The sequence below is a fragment of the Mastigoproctus giganteus genome, chromosome 3 (genome assembly GCF_048544385.1).
Source record: "Mastigoproctus giganteus isolate SK-2022 chromosome 3, ASM4854438v1, whole genome shotgun sequence".
NCBI lineage: Eukaryota > Metazoa > Arthropoda > Arachnida > Uropygi > Thelyphonidae > Mastigoproctus > Mastigoproctus giganteus.
Genome location: NC_143577.1, coordinates 25,960,782 through 25,978,629, shown reverse-complemented (window position 1 = coordinate 25,978,629; position 17,848 = coordinate 25,960,782). Strand labels below are relative to the sequence as shown.

Here is a 17,848-nt window from a genome sequence, read left to right as displayed (position 1 = left end):
AAAAGCCCAAAGGGTCAGATTTCATATTGATTTGGAACTGATCTGGGATGAAGGCCTTTCATTCCAGCATTATTACCATTATTATTAAATCAATTTATTGCGGTTTGTTTACTCCTAAACAGCCTTCTGCTGGGGGTGGGAGGTGATACATACAAACAAACAAACAGTAAATATATACAAATAATAATTTAAAACATAGGTTAATATTCTCTTCAGCAGAAGCGCAAAGTGGGGTTAACCAGAGATTCCATTTTGAAGGGAATGATCTGGAAACTGTTACAACTGTATTAGGTGGCACATATCTTGTATCTTATGAAATCTGTAGGTTTTCTCATCAAAGAATTTCTATGGATCAATCTTCAGGGTGGTTGTACGTTTGGAGGGTTTAACAGCAAAAAAAACTAAGTATGGCTAAATTCTGTAATGAGCTTCTTTGGGGAAATCCATGCATCATCGCGAAGGACGCGGGACAGCGCACGGTGAGCAACAAGATTGTGGATATTTGGGGAGTCAAGACGATCGGTGAGGAGTTGAGAAGGATACGTAGATTTTCTGTCATGAGCAACTGATACTAAGGGCTGCAACCAGTGGCGGATCCAGAAAAAAAATGACAGGAGGGCACCATTTGTGACAGGGGGGCACCATTTGTGACAGGGGGAGACACCATTTTGTGCACTAAAATATCGATGACATTAGCATCAGTGTTGCCAACTGTAGTTAGTTGAAAATAGCTGAGTCACAATGCAAAATTATATAAAATCCTATGTTAACAATGAAAAAAAAAAAAAAAAAAAAACTCTTTTGTAGCTACAGGGAATTTAAACGATTGGTGTATATTTTCCGAAGAATGACAGGGGGGCACGTGTCCCGGTTCCCCTACCCTGAATCCGCCACTGGCTGCAACCAAGGTTAGCATACATTATAGATCTCGAGATGGTTAAAGGTGAACAGTAACATGGTTTAACCACTTACTATCCACTATTCGATATCCATAAAGCGTTGATGTTAGTTAAGGGAAGCAGAGGACCATATCATTGAGGCATACAGGAGGAATCGGAAAAAGACATGTTTGTATGTTTGCAAATCTTATTACTAACCATGTCGAAATATGCGATCCCATCATAATATGGTTCAATCATTTGGTTTCGGCGCCCAAGACATGTTTAAATTTCTCACTGTATTCCCAGGATTCTAAATTGGATAAACAGGATGGGAATCGATTATTCTCGATTATTCCCCTCTGGATGATGAGGGGAATAATCGAGAGGTCATAATCGAAGCAATCGATTATGTCTCTCTCTCTCTCTCTCTCTCTCTCTCTGTTTACTTTTAAAAACATTAGTTCGAATCCTTCCGCTGTTTTTTTTTTTTTTTTTTTTTTTTACTTTTGGTGTTTTTCGATTTCATAATCGATTGATTTGCATAATCGATTAATTATTTCATTACTAATCATTCGATTATGCACACCACTAACTTCGGAGCTGCTACATAAGTTCAGAAGAGTTTATGAGATAGAGAATGCAAGAACATTACTCTATTTAGTAGTCACCTGCATTAGAACCACGATCAACCAAGACCATAAATTGCGTGTACTACCACACTCTCTTATTGACCACTGGGCTATTATTATCATTAAAATCAGTTGATAAGTGATTGGCTAATCCTTAGACTGCTACACAGTGGGAAGATGAATGATTTTACATTATTCTTTCCGATAATGTTAAGGAAAGTCATATTTTTCTTCATAAGACGATCCAATTATTTTATAATTTCATTAACTAATTAAATTTCACATAATTTAACAAGCTTTAACATAAACTGTGTTAAAATATATCTTATTTAAAGGAACAAACGATTGATATACATACTTTATAAAATACTTATAACCTCTCACTTGTTGTAGGAGAACGACTTCTCTAATCTGTTGCTATCAAAACTTGTAGAATTTTACGGCTATAAACCTCAAAACTTTTGATATCTTTCATATTGTAAAATACGTTACCACTGGACCGTTGTCAGCTCTTATATTTTAGGTTCCTACCTATCCACTGGGTAGGGCCCAGTGGATGGGAGAAACCATCGGAAGTGTTACTTATTCGAGGTATAACAGTGAGGCAACTCGTTGTGAAGGTCAATATGAGTTGTAGTGAAACAAAGAAATATATAAATAAAATTTCTGTGCACATTCCAGGGCGGCCCCATAGTCAGAGGGGAAGGGTTACAAGACAGAGAGGGAATACAAGAACATCACCATATTTAGCATACGCTAGAACTACAGTCAGCTAAAATGTGTGTATTACTGTGCACACATGTGAGCACTCGGCTACGGAAATGATGCATGGTAATGCATTAACCTGTATATTTATGTATTTATTTTACCATTCCTATCATTGATGGCCATTTAGGATCTTTCCAGTAATGTCCAAATGGTTCATAATGAACATAATTATATTACATAACATTCATATGACCAACTAACATTATAACATTCATACGGCCGGATAATTTTCTCACAGGCCGGACCGGAACAAACAGGCCCACCAAGCCTGCCTTTCCCTTCCGATTCCGCTTTTCTATATTACGGTGGTGGACCGGGTCAGGGGCAACTGACCTGCCTACCCATCCTCTCTCTCTCTCTCTCTCTCTCTCTCTCTCTCTCTCTCTCTACACCCTTGCCACAGGTGTGATAAATCAATACTCCCTCATTAGTTTCAGTTCGGGAACAATTAAAGATGCAGGCAGCATCATGTACGAGTACATCTAACCATTACCATATACACTGAGTTAGCTTTACATTAGCAACACTCCCTTGTGAAGGAATGGCCTGTAACGCTGGTGAAGAATCAAAGTCGAGAACTGAAGATATAAGACTTTAATTTGCACACGTGGTGATCAGTTTTTGGTGTCTGCAAGGAAGAATGGGTCTGCTCGAGATCTTTCTGACTTCTAACGTAGAACATGTGAGAGAAAGATATGCAAGTGCCAGTACCTCGACAACAGCCAGCCAACATGATAGTCTTCCCGTTCTGTGGTATCACAAGTCTACTGCGACTGGCTCAACAGCGGTCGAACAACCAGAAAAAGTTGGCAGGTGGATCAGTCACGTACGGTCGATGCCCGTGATGAGCATCATGTTCTCGTTTCACAACACAGGAGCAACAAAGCACAGTGGTTCAGCTAACCATCCAGTACAACGTAGGAACAGCAAGACCTCAATACCAAGACCTCATAGGCTTGACCTCAATATCCACATAGACTTATTGTCTATGTGGATATTGAGCGGCACCGGGAGTCTCTCCAGCTCAGCGCGATCCACATGGACTATACGCCGGATATTAGCTTCTATAGGTTATGGCAGTCAATGGCCGTCACGAGTACCCATACGCATAGAGAAGAATATGTGCTGATTGATGTATCCGCATTTGGAGAAAGTAACATGAGGTCATGGTACCTGGAACACATGTTGGTGTTCGGCAGGCTATAGGCAATGGTGTTATGGTTTGGGGACTGTTTTCGTGGCATGCCCTCGGTCCTCTGTTCACCGTTAATCAACGGCTCAATGAAAACGCCTACCTTTCTATCGTCGCCAACCAAGTACACCCCTTCATGATGACAGTGTTTTCAGACAATTCCGGCTGCAAAGATGTGTACGAGCTGTATTACGGAAAAATGTGTTCCCACGAGTTATTAGGTGGGTTGTTAATGCAAAGTTAACTAAATGTATGTGTGGGATATCTAATGTGTTTCCGTGTCCAGTACTAACACTTTTGACATGGAAGTATTGGCTTATGATGTATCTTACAGTTGGCAATTTGGTTTTTGAGAGCCCAAATGACAGGCAGTACAACGCTGGTTCTAGCTGAATTATTAGTGAGTGAATGGCAAAGCAGAACACTAAACAACCCTCATCATTTCATTTAAGATCAATTTAGATAAGAGGTGTAACTTCTTAGAAGTGTCAAACATTGTCAGGGTCCTTCAAAAGCAACTTTAACCTTTTGTTTCGGACAGAATTAAGTTGTGTTGGGTAGCTTTTTTATGGTCTACTTTATATCGCATATATACACTGTGCCGCCACTGTATTAGGTACACCTACCAAGTAGCGTGTTGAGTCTCATTTAGCCTTCAAAACAACCTGAATTGGTCTACGCATGGATTGAACAAGATACCGAAAACGTTATGCAGTAATGGAGTACCATGCAGAAATGAGTGTGTCACGCAGTTCCTTGAGATTCGACGGAGGTGAAGGCCTGCAGCGAACAGCCCTTTCCAGCTCATCCCAAAGATGTTCAATAGGATTGAGATCCGTGGACTGAGCAGCCCACTGTAGCAAAGAAAACTCATTGTCATGTTCCTGGAACCATTCCATAGTGATTCGGGCTTTGTGCACCGGCGCATTTTCCTGCTGGAAGTAACCATCCGACTGAGGATAAACTGTCAACATGAACGAATGCACTTGGTCAGCAACGATGTGGTATTCAGACGTGAATCTATGCGTATCAATGGACCCAACATGTGCCAAGAAAACATTCCCCACACCATAGCACTGCCCCCACCACCTTGCACAGTAGTCGTCAGACATAACGGGTCCATGGATTCACGTTGTTTTCGCCAAATTCTGAGTCTTCCATCAACATGATGCACCAGGAACTTCGACTCGTCAGACCAAGCAACTGTTTTCCAATCCTCGATAGTTCAGTGCTGGTGTTGCTGTACCCACAGGAGGCGTGCGCTCTTGTTCTTCATTGATAACAAAGGTACGCGATATGGCCGTCGGCTGTTGTAGCCCATTCGCGACAAAGTGCGACTAGTGGTCCGTTGCGATATTTTGTTCTGCGCACCAAGGTTGTATTCTGACGTGATGTGCGACATTGTAGCCCGTCTGTATGCTTGCACAATTCTAACCATCCTCCTCTGACCTCTCTCATCAACAAGCACGCGGAGTTGGGGGAAACCCCTGGTGCCGCTTGACACTAAATACACTCTACACTCTACACTCTCATCAACAAGCGATTTTCTTTCAGAGGAGTGCCGTTGAGAGAATGTTTTCTGTTCGTTGCACCACTCTCGATACACCCTTGAAATTGTGGTGGGTGAAAAGTTCAGGAGAACTGCCGTTTCAGAGATGCTTTGTCCAGCACGCCTTGCACCTACTACCATGCCACGTTCGAAGTCCATTAGATCACTCCTTTTCCCCATTCTTTCTACGGTTTGTAAGCTTAACTGATACTAGAAAGGTTGTTCGGCTGTATTTATATCCACAACTGTGGTCATGTGACTTGCAACGTTGTGGGACAAACTATTTGGGGCCTGACGTAGCCCAGGTCTGGAGCGAGAGTGCATAGCACGCGTTCCTTGAGTGGACCGGGGTTCAAGCTCGTGACTACTAAATACGATAATATTTGTATTGGCGATTTATTGTACTCTACTGACTTGGTTGTCGTGCTGGAGTGTAAACAGAATATTTATTTATTTGTGTGCACAGCAGGGGTGTACCTAATAAAGTGGCAGCACAGTGTTTTATTTTTTATTTAATTCAGATGAAGTAAAAGTTACATTCACCCCTAGACAGCAATACAAAATCTATATTGGGTAATATAAAATATACAAATATAAAGATAGAGGAGATACAAAGCGAAGACAATATGTAAGACCTAAATACTTAATATACAGTCAGCGTCTGTCCAAGCAGAGTGCGGGGATGCCGGCAGGATGCTGTAGGCTGACTGGAACAGGAGAAGGAGCACAGATCATCCTCAATTACAGAAGCCACGTAGGACGATGGTGAAATGAAGGTCTAAAATTGCAAGATAGCATAGGTATCTGCAAAAACTTTTGTTCTGTAGGCCTTGTCAACGCAAATTGCTTCAGGGTTGATGTTTAAGTCATTGAGAAGTCCAATCGTGCTTGCTGGGAACATATGACTGAGCGAGCTGATTTAGTTGAGGGCAAGTCGGATCACAGATGTTTGCCTTATTCTTCTTATTCTTGGGCAGGATGATAAGGCTATCGATGCTGGGAGCGTCTAGTTTACCGGAAATGAGCTTAGTGAGGGTAATTGTGTTGCGAGTGGTGATGAACTGCTTCCAAGGGGTCATTCCATGCAGCGAATGTAGTATACCCCTAGAGATAGTAAGGGGATGGCTTGAAGTCCTATTAAGGTATCTAAGAAGTCAATACTGAATCCCCAAGAACTGCTGAAGGTAGGTTGGAGGGGCAGAGGACCAGATTTCGATGAGTAGAGAGCCACCTGTACTACACGAGATCGGATATACTTAGTTGTCAGCTTGCTATTGCGGTAACGCACCAGTTCCTGTCGAGCTGACCAAAGGGCTGAGAAGAATTTGTTTCTATCTTCCTTGAATTGCTCCTAAAAAGCAGGTTCGAATCCCAGATTAGATTAGACCTTGATTAGATCCTTATGAGAGTTGACAAGTTTAATTTGATGTCCATTTATAGAGATGTGCATTGAAATTATTTTTATCCTTTTTGTAAACGTCATCCGGGCAGATTTTTTGGCATTTAGTTCAAGACCAATATATTGAAGAAAGCTGCTTATCTCAGAGATTTGTTTTGTTGCAGCTCTTTGGATAGAGAGCGCTTGCTCCGGCTGATCCGAAAGAATGAAAAGCTTCAGATCGTCGGCATACGATGTCATATTTTGGAAATTTGCTAGCAGAGGTTCCAAAGCTGCTGTGAACAGCACTGATGACAAAACGCCACCCTGTGGAACCCCTCTGAAGACAGTAAACGATCGCGAGAGACCACTGTTCTCAACAAGGAGTCGTCTTTCCTGCAAACTTTTTTTGAGTACAGAGAGGAGGTTATCGAAGATCTTGAAGTAGTTCTTCAGGATGTAAAGATGTAATGGAAATCCTATCATATGCAGATTTAACGTCAAGATAAATTATGTTAAGCTGCGTTCGAGAATTCAAAGCTTCTTGTATGGGAAACAATGTTTGAAGGAGACTGGTGGTAGTAGATCTCCCAGCGATAACGCTATTAAGGTGGCAAGGTCTATGATGAAACATTTGTACCTATGTTACTCCAGAAGGGAGAAACCAAATATGTATTAAGATGAAGACGAAATTAATGGATAAATAGATATTGTAATGTTTTTTTAACATGAACAGACTATTTATTAGGGTCACCCAGAATGTTAATTCAACTACCCATGTGTATTGTGTCTGTAAATTGCGTGTGTTCTCTGGTCGATATGCCTGCTTTGCCGAACGAAAAACCCAGTTTCTGGGGGTAAACCTTGCTATCTACGGCTGACACCAACCAACTCAGCCACGGAGTGAAAAAAGCCCATTAAAGTTCCTCGCGTCATCGACGAGATTCGAACTCGGGCCTTTTCCACCCGGTGTGGGGAGGACGGTGACGATACCACTGTGCTACCGCACAGACTTATAATATAAACAGTAACAAAATAGAAAGAAAGAAAAAAAAGAAAAGAAAAACTAACAAAATCATTCACCACTGATTCCCATTCTGATCATGACGTAAGCGGAACTGCCTACACCACTTGGTAGAAATCAGATTTCTCATTGTGAAGACTGGTAGCTGTAGGATTTAAGGTGCATCAACGACTTGGGTCACACTGCGCCGTATATATTGTCTGTAAATTTTGTGTGTTCTGTGGTCGATTTGCTGTACGTTGGATGAAACCCGGGTTTCGGGAAGAAAAAAACCATGCTACCCTCGTCTGAGACCGACTAACTCAGCCCCGTTGTGAAAAAGGCCATCAAAAATTCCTCACGTCATCGACGCGATTCGAACTCAGTTCTTTACCAACCCGGTGTAGGGGAAGACGCAATTATACCAACTGTGCTACCGTGAAGACGAAGACTGATAAATGTTTAAATAATGCCAGGATGTGCCCGTTAACAAAATGATATTTGTTGGTGCTAGTTCCTGTTCTCGTGTGATCAAACTGAAATAGTGAAGACTCCCATCTTCATTCAGAGCCAGCCGGCTTGGCTTAGCAGTTGCAATGGAAAGTGATTTTGAAATCCCAGAAGCATATCCAGATTTTTTTTTTTTTTTTTTTTTTCGTGTGATTTTAGTGTGTGTGGAAAAGATAATTTTGAAATTTCGAACTGAGAATTTCTCTGACAAACTGCAGATGTTTCCAGGCACATATTCAGTTTGGTTTGTCCTTGTGACTTCCAGTGTGTGTGTGTGTGTGTGTGTGTGTGTGTGGAAACGACTAGATTTGAATCCTGTCTATGGAAAGAACGTGGCTTTTCTACCAGTAACTCAGTTTATCATCCAGAATACAAAATAGGCGAAGAGTGATCAGAGATGAAAGGCACTTCGAATGTAAGGCAGCTAAAGCAATGAGGTGCCAGTATATATACTGGCACCTCATTGCTTTAGCTGCCTTACATTCGAAGTGCCCATCTCAACTGAAATCGTTCTCAATATGAAGGAACACGAAGATTGTCTTTTAAATGACTTCTGGAACTTTGGTATTGAAGGGGCCAACAGCCAACACAACTGAGGACTTCTGAAAAAAAAAAAAAAAAAAAAAAAAAAACAATTCGCTACAAGACTGGTAACCAACTAAGTCTTTTTTTTTTTTTTTTTTTTTTCCTGTTTATACTCCAGGACGACCAAACGGTCGAAGAAGTTTTACAAGATACACAGAATACAAGAAACAGCACCGTATTCAGCAGTCACGAGCTTGAACCCCGGTCACTCAAGGCACGTGTACTTATGCACCCGCGCGCCTGACCACTAGGCTGGAAAAAAAATGCTAGAAATCTCAACTCACTGGAGGCACATAACTTTTTGTCCTAATAGACAGCTGTGTAGGGATATTTATTCGGGAAAAAAAAAAAAAAAAAAAAAAGGCCCAAATAATAATAATAATAGTAATGAGCGTGTGGGTTTGTGTCAGCAAGTAAGAATTTCATTCATTCACTAGCGTAATTACACTTCGTAATCAATAATCACGAAAAATAAAAAAGCTTTTATTAGTTTCTACAGTGTAACTAGAAATAAATGTATTTTCATTTAAACTGCCTTCTGAACAAACTCTGCCAACCCGCACTGGACCAGCGTGGCAGATTATGGTCCATCTCCCTCAGCATGAATTGTTGAGGAGGCTTCCATCCTGCAGTGGGTTGATAATGGCTGTACTTTACCTTTTTACCTTTTTTATTTATTTTTATTTTTTATTTTTTCCTGTTTATATTCCGGGACGACCTGAGCAAACAAACATTTATCTACAATATCTCAAACTGATGGCAGCTTTTCATATATGCTCTCTAAAACCTACATTACAAAAACAATAAATTTTCTATTTATACTCCGGAACGTCCACACAGTCAGAGGAGTTCACAAGATAGAGAGAATATGAGAAACAGCACCGTATTTAGTAGTCACAAGCTTGAACCCCGGTCACTCAAAGCACGTGTACTTATGCACCCTCGCATTTGACCACTCGGCTACGGTGGCCGTAAAAAATAAATTGATGATTTGGAAATAAATTTTTACAAATCAAAAAACTTATTTGCCAGGAGTGCATTTCGAGCCTACGCCCTCTTATGAGAACTAGATCTTAAGTCTAGCGCCGTGCACCACTCGACCATCCTGGCGTTATAGTTAGGTCACCCTCAATATAAAATTAAAATGAATGCAACTATGATGATTTACATCTTAAATTTGAAAATTTTTTCCCAATTTATAAGAATTATTTTTATGTACTGCTTTTTAGAATTACGATTAATTCTTTTTTAAACGTGAAGACCGTGACGTCGAAAATTAGTAGTCACTGTTACTTATATAAACACTATGGAATCGTGGAAGAGATTTAAACTGTGTTGGGCATATTTCCCTCACAACACACTTGAAAAAAATGAAGTCAGCGTTTATTCACTTAATAAATTGCGATTATGATCTTCATTATGACAATCCATCCTTTCCTTTCCACCCTTCTTATATCAGAAAGATGTACATACAAATGCAAATACAGTATATATATAATCATGAAGTTTAGTGGCGAACCAATGCCCCAAAGGCCTTCAGTTCCACACAAGAATGAAAGAGCAATATGCCTTGCTTTTACAAATTAAACAAAAGTTCAATTTTATGGACATTAACCGACATCTCACCTAAGATGTCAAAGAACTTCATATCGCTTCTGATAACAGCGATCTTTTGCCAGCATACGGATTCGAATGCGTACCAGGACCAAAGCAAACTCCTTCGTTAATAAATGTCTTACGAAACTACAGACCTGCACAAATTTAAAACGCAACATTTTGTAATGTCATTTAGTATCAGTTTTATTAATTTAAAACAGTAGAGATCCTTTTAATCTGAAGACAACATGATTCGCATCTTTCTACTGTTATACTCCCTGTTCGCGATATGCCTACATGGCATAAATCTAACCAATTACCGAAGATCTCAAGGTTAAACCCTTAGCTTCTTTACCGTAAGGTCTGCTGGGTTCCGAGAGTCCCTTTTTTGTAATGTTGACGTCAGAGGTTGTTAGAAAAATGTCCGCCTCCACATAGTCCGATTCCCCCATTACTATGATACTTCATCCCTCCTTTCGACCAAGCGAGAACTGTGAAGGACCGCCTATTGCATCACGTGTGTGCACAGTCATCTTGTCATTGGATCTTAAATAACGCCTTCCCTCTTACCGGAAGCACTGTCCCGCCACTCTCCGAGTTTCGGGAAATGGCTGTAGGCCCGAGGAGTGGGGTTAGCGCTGTGTTGCGCGTCAAGTCCGCGCTCATGTACGAAACACAAACCTCCAACAAGCTGTCAGCTGCTGAGCCAGAGGGTGGAGGCAGTTCTGATGAGGAGATAGTTCGAAAGGCGATAGCGACTTGTGGTGTTGTGTTGTGCGCAGTGGTTTAGTGTGCTGTGTGCCACCTGTCCCGGGTTCGATACGTCTGGAAACTATACAGGTAGGGTTTCGATATCTGTCAAAGTTTTTAGTTTCGTACAAGTCGCTTCAAAGTTTAATGGGATTTTAAAAAATGCTGCATGTAGTGCTAAATATTTAGTTTTAGATAATGAATCATTAATCGTAGTTCATAAAATTATGAATAAATATTCATTCGCGTATCCTGGATTAACATTGCGCAATAATTAAAAATAATAAAATTCTCACGAGTGGTTTGAAGCGCAAATATAAAAACCATTGGCATAAATTAGACTAACGATTATTATATAATTCTAGATAAACGACATACATAACATTCAGAACCCTCTCTTTTCTCGCAGTTTGATTCCGGACTGTCCCATCTCGGACCATTTCTCTTCACTTCTTTCTGTGTCCTGAACATCTTCCTTTGGTTTTTGTGGTTAGCACAGTGGCTGCGATCGGTGTTCTTCCCCAACATGAGTTAAATTACTGGGTTCGATTTTCTTTTTACCCAAAAGAACTTTTATGACCTCTTCTGAAGTTATGGTTTTTCATCCTGCAAACAAGATAACCGACCATAAATACACGCAATTCATATACTAGATACAATGACGCCTCATGGCCTCAGCTGCCTCTATACTTATTCTAAACAACCCAACATCTTCCGTTTTAACTCCAGAATCCCACAGATCTTTGCATATCACTTCATTTTCATCTCAAGACCTTACCCCTCTAGAGATATCATTCCTTTTTTTTTTTTTTTTTTTTTTTTTTGCGATATTTCTTTTTATTTGCCTTATTCCTCCTTTCGTTTTGTTTTATCTCGGCTGATGATATCTCTATTGATGATAATAATCGGCTGATGATATCTCTTTGTCTTTTCAAAACCTTTAATAGCGGATCTTTTCATATGAGAAACATTAAATAAGAATCGTTCTGATTTGATATTAAATCAAAAACATATATCTAAGTTTTGCTTTAATCGTTGATGTGCTATAAAAATTCATCAAAAAAAAAAAAAAAAAAAAATTCAGGGGTTTGGATAAAACTTCCTCAAAAATTCCTCAGTCCTACAGACACTCACAGTCTGACTAAGCACAGCCCTTAATACAGTATAATGTAATTATTCGGATTTTATGTAAGAAAGAACAGGTACGAAAAAATATTTTTTTAAATCGCCACTTTTTTGGGAGAAAGACATACATAAGAATATCCAATGTGTCTTTCTCCCAAGAATAACTAATGTAAATAATGAAAAACACTGCACTCCACGTTAATTTTTGAAAAATGATCGATTATTTTTCCAAAATTTTACCTGGAGTGCAGTATTTCAATCTGATACTTAAATCGTCAATGTCCAGCTACAAAACTTCATCATTTCTGGGTTTTGTATAAAAGCTCGTATACGAACTGGAACTAAATCAAAAATTCCTCAGTCTGCAGTTATCTCTGTTGTGACCAAGTTGGCCCAATACAGTTGGGGGTGACTGACGATCAGCTTTCCCCTGAAACATAATAGGCCTGTGTTTGAGGGTACAGCCTATATTTTTCCAAAGCCAGAGTCTATCAAATCCATTTGGGAGGGAAATATGCCCAACATATGGTAGCATTTTATGCTACGAGAATACTTAGTCGAAAGAGGAGGGGTGGTGCACTCGGAGAGATTTTTCTCCTCCCTTTCCACACGGGTCCCCTCTCTCAAGTGAACTATTGTGCCTAGTACTTGTAGCATCCCCTATTCCAAACCTACTTAACGTCCGACCCTGTATTACTTGCCGATTCGGCCTCCACTTGAGCTGTCCCGTTACGTCCCACTATTGTGTGTTTCTTGTAGTTATGCGATGAGCGTTTTCAAGCCGTAATTGTGGTAGTCATTTGAGTTTTCAGTTCATGGTACTAATTGCATGAATACAAAAGGCGATCTTTTGCTATAAAAAGAATTCATTTGTGATCTGTAGACAATTTTATAGAAGTGGTCTTGTATATTTTTGTCTCTTTTCCCCATGCCCACTCAACACTTGTAGAGAAAACCAACACGTTCCATCATGAGTACTGTGGAATATGGAAGGGCATACCTCACATTACCAATACGTTAGGTATAGGCGATACCGTCTATTCAAACTCAATCTTTTACGTTTATGCCAGTTTCCTTATATCATATTGTTCATGATTTTGAATGAGTCAGTGCGTGCGTGTAATTTTATGCTATTTTTATGCCTCAGCTTTTTTCATATCAAAAATGCAAATCGAATTCTAGAATTAATGGTTTGAAAAATGCAAGAACTATATTTGAATCCTAGAATCAATGGTTTGTTGTTTAACGTCTCCTCCCAAAGCTAAAAGGAATGATTCGCAGTTAAGCATCAGCTGAAGGCTGTCTACTAGGAGCACAAGTTTCAAGTATGAGGGCCTCTTCACTCATTCTTTAATTGCTGATGAGGACACTTAAACTTTTTCAAAACAGATCATAACGAAATATTTCACATTTTGGTAGTGGGTAAACAAACTACCGCTCATTCTTGAAACTCGAATTCTGGACGTATGCTGAGTGAGATCTAGTAGTGCGGTTACGCTTAAAAGTTTTGAATATTTTTATATGGGGAAATCACTGGAAAAATATGAAGATTTGTTTCCACTGAAAACTATTCACTGACTTCGAAATGAGATGATTGTTGTCACTTCTCTCACATTCTTTAAATTTAGGTAATTTTCGAAGGTGTGCTTTTTCGCCATTTCTCTTAAACAATTGCTAAAAGTAATTCGGTATTACAACAGAATTAAAACTGTATTATGAAGGTCGCATGAGTTATTTTCCTTCATCCCTGTGTTCCATTCATGACAATATGTAATATGAATGAAACAAAACAAAATGTGAATATTTGAAAGCATCCTTGAAAGATGACCACCGTCTTGAGAATGCCAAACCTATAGTCAGCGAAAAAAGTAAACTGAAACTTCTCTCAACTTCAAAAATATAACACCCTGTGGTACTGCTTTTATACACAGTACGCCATGCAATAATCTTCCAGTTTTCATGAAGTTGCTAATATCCCAAGATTGTTGTTACTGAATGAAAAAAATTGCTTATTAAATCAATTCGGTTCAAAGTTCGCCTATGCTGCATGAAAATGGAATTTTTCAAGTACCACGGCGTTTCTAAAGGTTCTCGGAATGATCAGTTTAAGATGGAAATTGCTAAAATATGCGCAGGTTTCTTGAAATAATGTTTTCGGTAGCTAAATACTTGTAGAGGAAACTATATAAAGTGAATTAAGATCCGCAACTGACTACAATATAATAAAGTCTAAAACGAATAGCACTGATTTTACATTGCGATCTTAAATTAGAACTGAATAGTGAAGCGAATAGGAAAATATCACTGAATTTTTTTTTTTCTCAGTAAAAGAAAGAAAACTAAGTGAATTCCTGTCTCGACATGAGGAAACATATTCTTTAACTACGTCTCCAAGAAAATAAAGCAAGACAGTTTCTGTTTTTTGAATCTTTCATTACCAGAAACAGTACTTCCTTAATGGTCTTCGTTCTGCCTACCCCTAGGAATGGCATTTTCTACACATATAGTCTTTCATTATTTTTATTATCCAACCAGCTCCATATTTATGATCAAGTGAACATGCGATTACGTCTACGAACCCTAAATTCTAGATTTTTAAACCATCATAAGTAAGTAGTATTCTTCAAAAGGTATTGAGGCAGGTTTCGTGTGTGTGTGTGTGTGTGTGTGTGTGTGTGTGTGTGTGGTACTCGAATTAATAAGAGCAAAGCTTATAATTTGAAAATCAACTGATGATAATTTAAAAGGATGTTGAATGGAATAAATTATTTTGCATGACGCAAGTTACAGTTTGTTCTTATAAATACAGGATATGATACGTAGATCCTTTTTGTTATATAATATAAAAAAGTTACACGCTATAAATATGTTCATGCTGTTCTATCTGCGTCTATCAGTATTACGATCTTATAACTCCAATGGAATTTTCTGTCATGCCGTTCAGGTGGACATAATTTGTGATTTTTGATGATGTTAAAATTGACCGAGTATAAGTTTTCTTAGTTAATATAAATAAATTTTTAGAACCGCTTCCTGGTTATTCATCTAAATCATAATAATCATATTTGGCTCTTTATTCGTCATAATCATATGCTCTATGCCCCATGGTAGATCCGTGATAGCCTTTGCGAGCAGTACAGTGTATAAAACACTCTCCTCATCCTCCTTACAGCGGGTGAAAAATGCCCCGGTTCAAATCCCGTCGTGAGGTATGTGAGGTATTATTATTATTATTATTTTCACAATATGGTTGAGTAAGTCGGCCTTAGGAGAGGGTTGCACTGTAGGGTTTTTTTCCCTCCTTTCTTCCCCCCCCCCAGAAACTTGAGTTTTTCGTCCAGCAAACTGCAAACCGACCGAAATATTCACGCAGTTCCATCCAGAGACACAGTGTACTGACATCTCATAGCCTTAGTTGCTTTGGCGCTTAACATACCTAACCTAAACATCATGACAGCCAGAACTTAATCATATCTCCTCCTCTCCTTTTCACTATCTCTCTCCCTCAGCCCATGATACCATCAGCCTCTATCAAATCATCTAGCATTCCACTCTGCCGGTCTCTTGCCCATAACCTTCCCTTAAATTACATCCCTTAAGAAACACCCCTCCCCCTTCATTACATGTTCAATTCATTTTTTTCTTCTTCTTTATTTAAGCCTTTATTGTATTTCTATTTTCTCCTACTCTAATCTGTCATTTTGTCCTTTCAAACTTCATTCCCACATCTCAAAAACTCCAATTCTTCTGATATTAGTGTCCGTGTCTCGGCCTTATAAAGCATGCTCTATACAAAGCATTTATCTGACCTCTTTCTGAATTCGATAATCATTTTCCCAGTAAATATCTTCTTTCTCTTTTCAAATGCTATCTTGTCAAGCGCAATTCTATTTGTAATTTCCTGACTACTTTTCCCATTGGTTGTTAGAAGACTGTCACGATATTTGCATTAATTCACTAGTATTATCAACTAATTTTAAAAATATTATCAACTTTCCTTTCGTCTTCCCAACGTAATGTATAATTTTTCTTCTACAAATTTCATTGTATATACATTTGTATCACCTTTCTTTAGCTCGCCCTCATTCTCCATCTCTTTCTTACTATTACATCCTGGCGCATTATGACCTGCGTAGTCCATGCGCCATTAAACCTCAATACAAACAAACTATTACATCACTTAGAACAATGTCAAGATTTTTCAGATCAGACCTAGGAATGCGCGCTCCTCTTGAAAGATATATGTTCAGTGGCCACTTTACACACCTCTATATATACATACATTCAGCGATGTTGAGGACAGAGAACACCCGTGTCTGACCATGCTACCTATTTCCATTTTCCCAGTATTACCTACACCTATTCTCAACATTACCTTTTGATCCCAATACAATTTATCTGTCAGTCTTCTATTTCTCCAACCAATTTCCATATTGTTCATTACCTTCATCAATTTTTTCCTATTTGCCCAATCAAATGCTTTTCCAAATCGACAAAACAAACATTCTTATTTATTAAAAATTTCATTATTCCTATCGCATCCCTCGCCGCCCCCCCTCTCTCTCTCTCTCTCTCTCTCTCTCTCTCTCTATCTATCTATCTATCTATCTATCTATCTATCTATCTATCTATCTCTCTCTCTCAGGAACCGTATTGTTCCTCTCATCAGGAACCGTATTGTTCCTACATACATTTCTTTCATTCTTTCTCTCAATGCTCTATTCATTATTCTTAAACATCACTTTTGCTGCATGAGATACCAAATTAATTGTGCTGAAATCCTTACGTTTGAATGCACATTTTTTCTTTCCATTGGCATCTCAATAGTAGTCATAAAATTATCTGACTATTTTCTCTTCTCATATGATTGTATATATACTTTTGTTAATTTTGACTCAGCTGAATGGTCAATGCAGAAGTACAGTAGTATACGAGTTGGAATTGACTAGTTCGAATCCACGTGTTCACCAAATACGATTAATAATATTTTTTATGAAATGACCAGTAATAGTCCTTTGATCGTTGTGGTCGTGCCAGGATATAAAGAGATTTTTTTTTCACCCCAAATATTTCCACTGGTGTCTCATCGATTCCAATTGTCTTTGCAGCTCTAAATTGTTGCAGTTATAAAATATTCAATTTTAATGCAGAATCAATTTATCCTCAATCATTTATATATTCATTCCTGATTTCAATCTTAACCTGTCATCCACCTCACCCATATAAATTCAATATCGCATTTTTATCTTTTAATAATTCCTCATATCCATCCTGAATTTCATTCAGTCTTAGGCCATTCTTAAATTCATTATGTATGTATATACTATTAATATCAGGTCAGGGACATGCACGAGAAGTTTTCACGCTATTCCCACACCGTTCTGTAACCGTTACTTACTTGGTATCTTTCTCCTCGTTTCACGTCATTTTCCAAGTATAACATACCTTATAAGATTCTCAAATATATGTCATCATCAGCTTACTTTGTCTCCAAGTTCAAACAAGTCCTTCTCAATCTTTAATTCTTACCTTCTAATCCTTTAGCCTCTCATAATTCTCATCCATTTCCTTTATTTTTGCATTGAAATCTCTCATCACAACCACCACCACATCTCTAGGGTTTTCTACCGAAAGCCAACTGGGGGGGGGGGGGATAAGATCCATTTAGACTCAAGTCAAAAAGAGACTTGTCTCTACTGTTGCCATTGCAAGATTATTGATTCCTTGATGAGGCTCGAAATCTGAGCATGTTCGGACAAGTTAGGCGAAAGAAAAGATTCTAATTTTTGGAAGAATACATAAAATTTGATGATCATGGTCGGTTTCCGAACTTTTATTTCTCTTTTCAAGATATATTTCCAACAAAAGGACAAACTTTCATT

The 17,848-nt window shown here is 38.8% G+C and overlaps 1 protein-coding gene across 3 annotated transcripts in view; it reads left to right on the top strand.

Annotated features, from left to right (window-relative positions):
• The first annotated feature begins 10,809 nt into the window (after positions 1-10,809).
• The window catches only part of LOC150087817 (LIM homeobox transcription factor 1-beta), a 256,436-nt gene continuing 249,397 nt past the window's right edge, over positions 10,810-17,848 (top strand). For all 3 annotated transcript variants that reach the window (XM_090370442.1, XM_090370443.1, XM_090370441.1), the window contains exon 1: positions 10,810-10,931. The gene's annotated coding sequence lies outside the window, so the exon portion shown is untranslated. The remainder of the gene's footprint in view (positions 10,932-17,848) is intronic.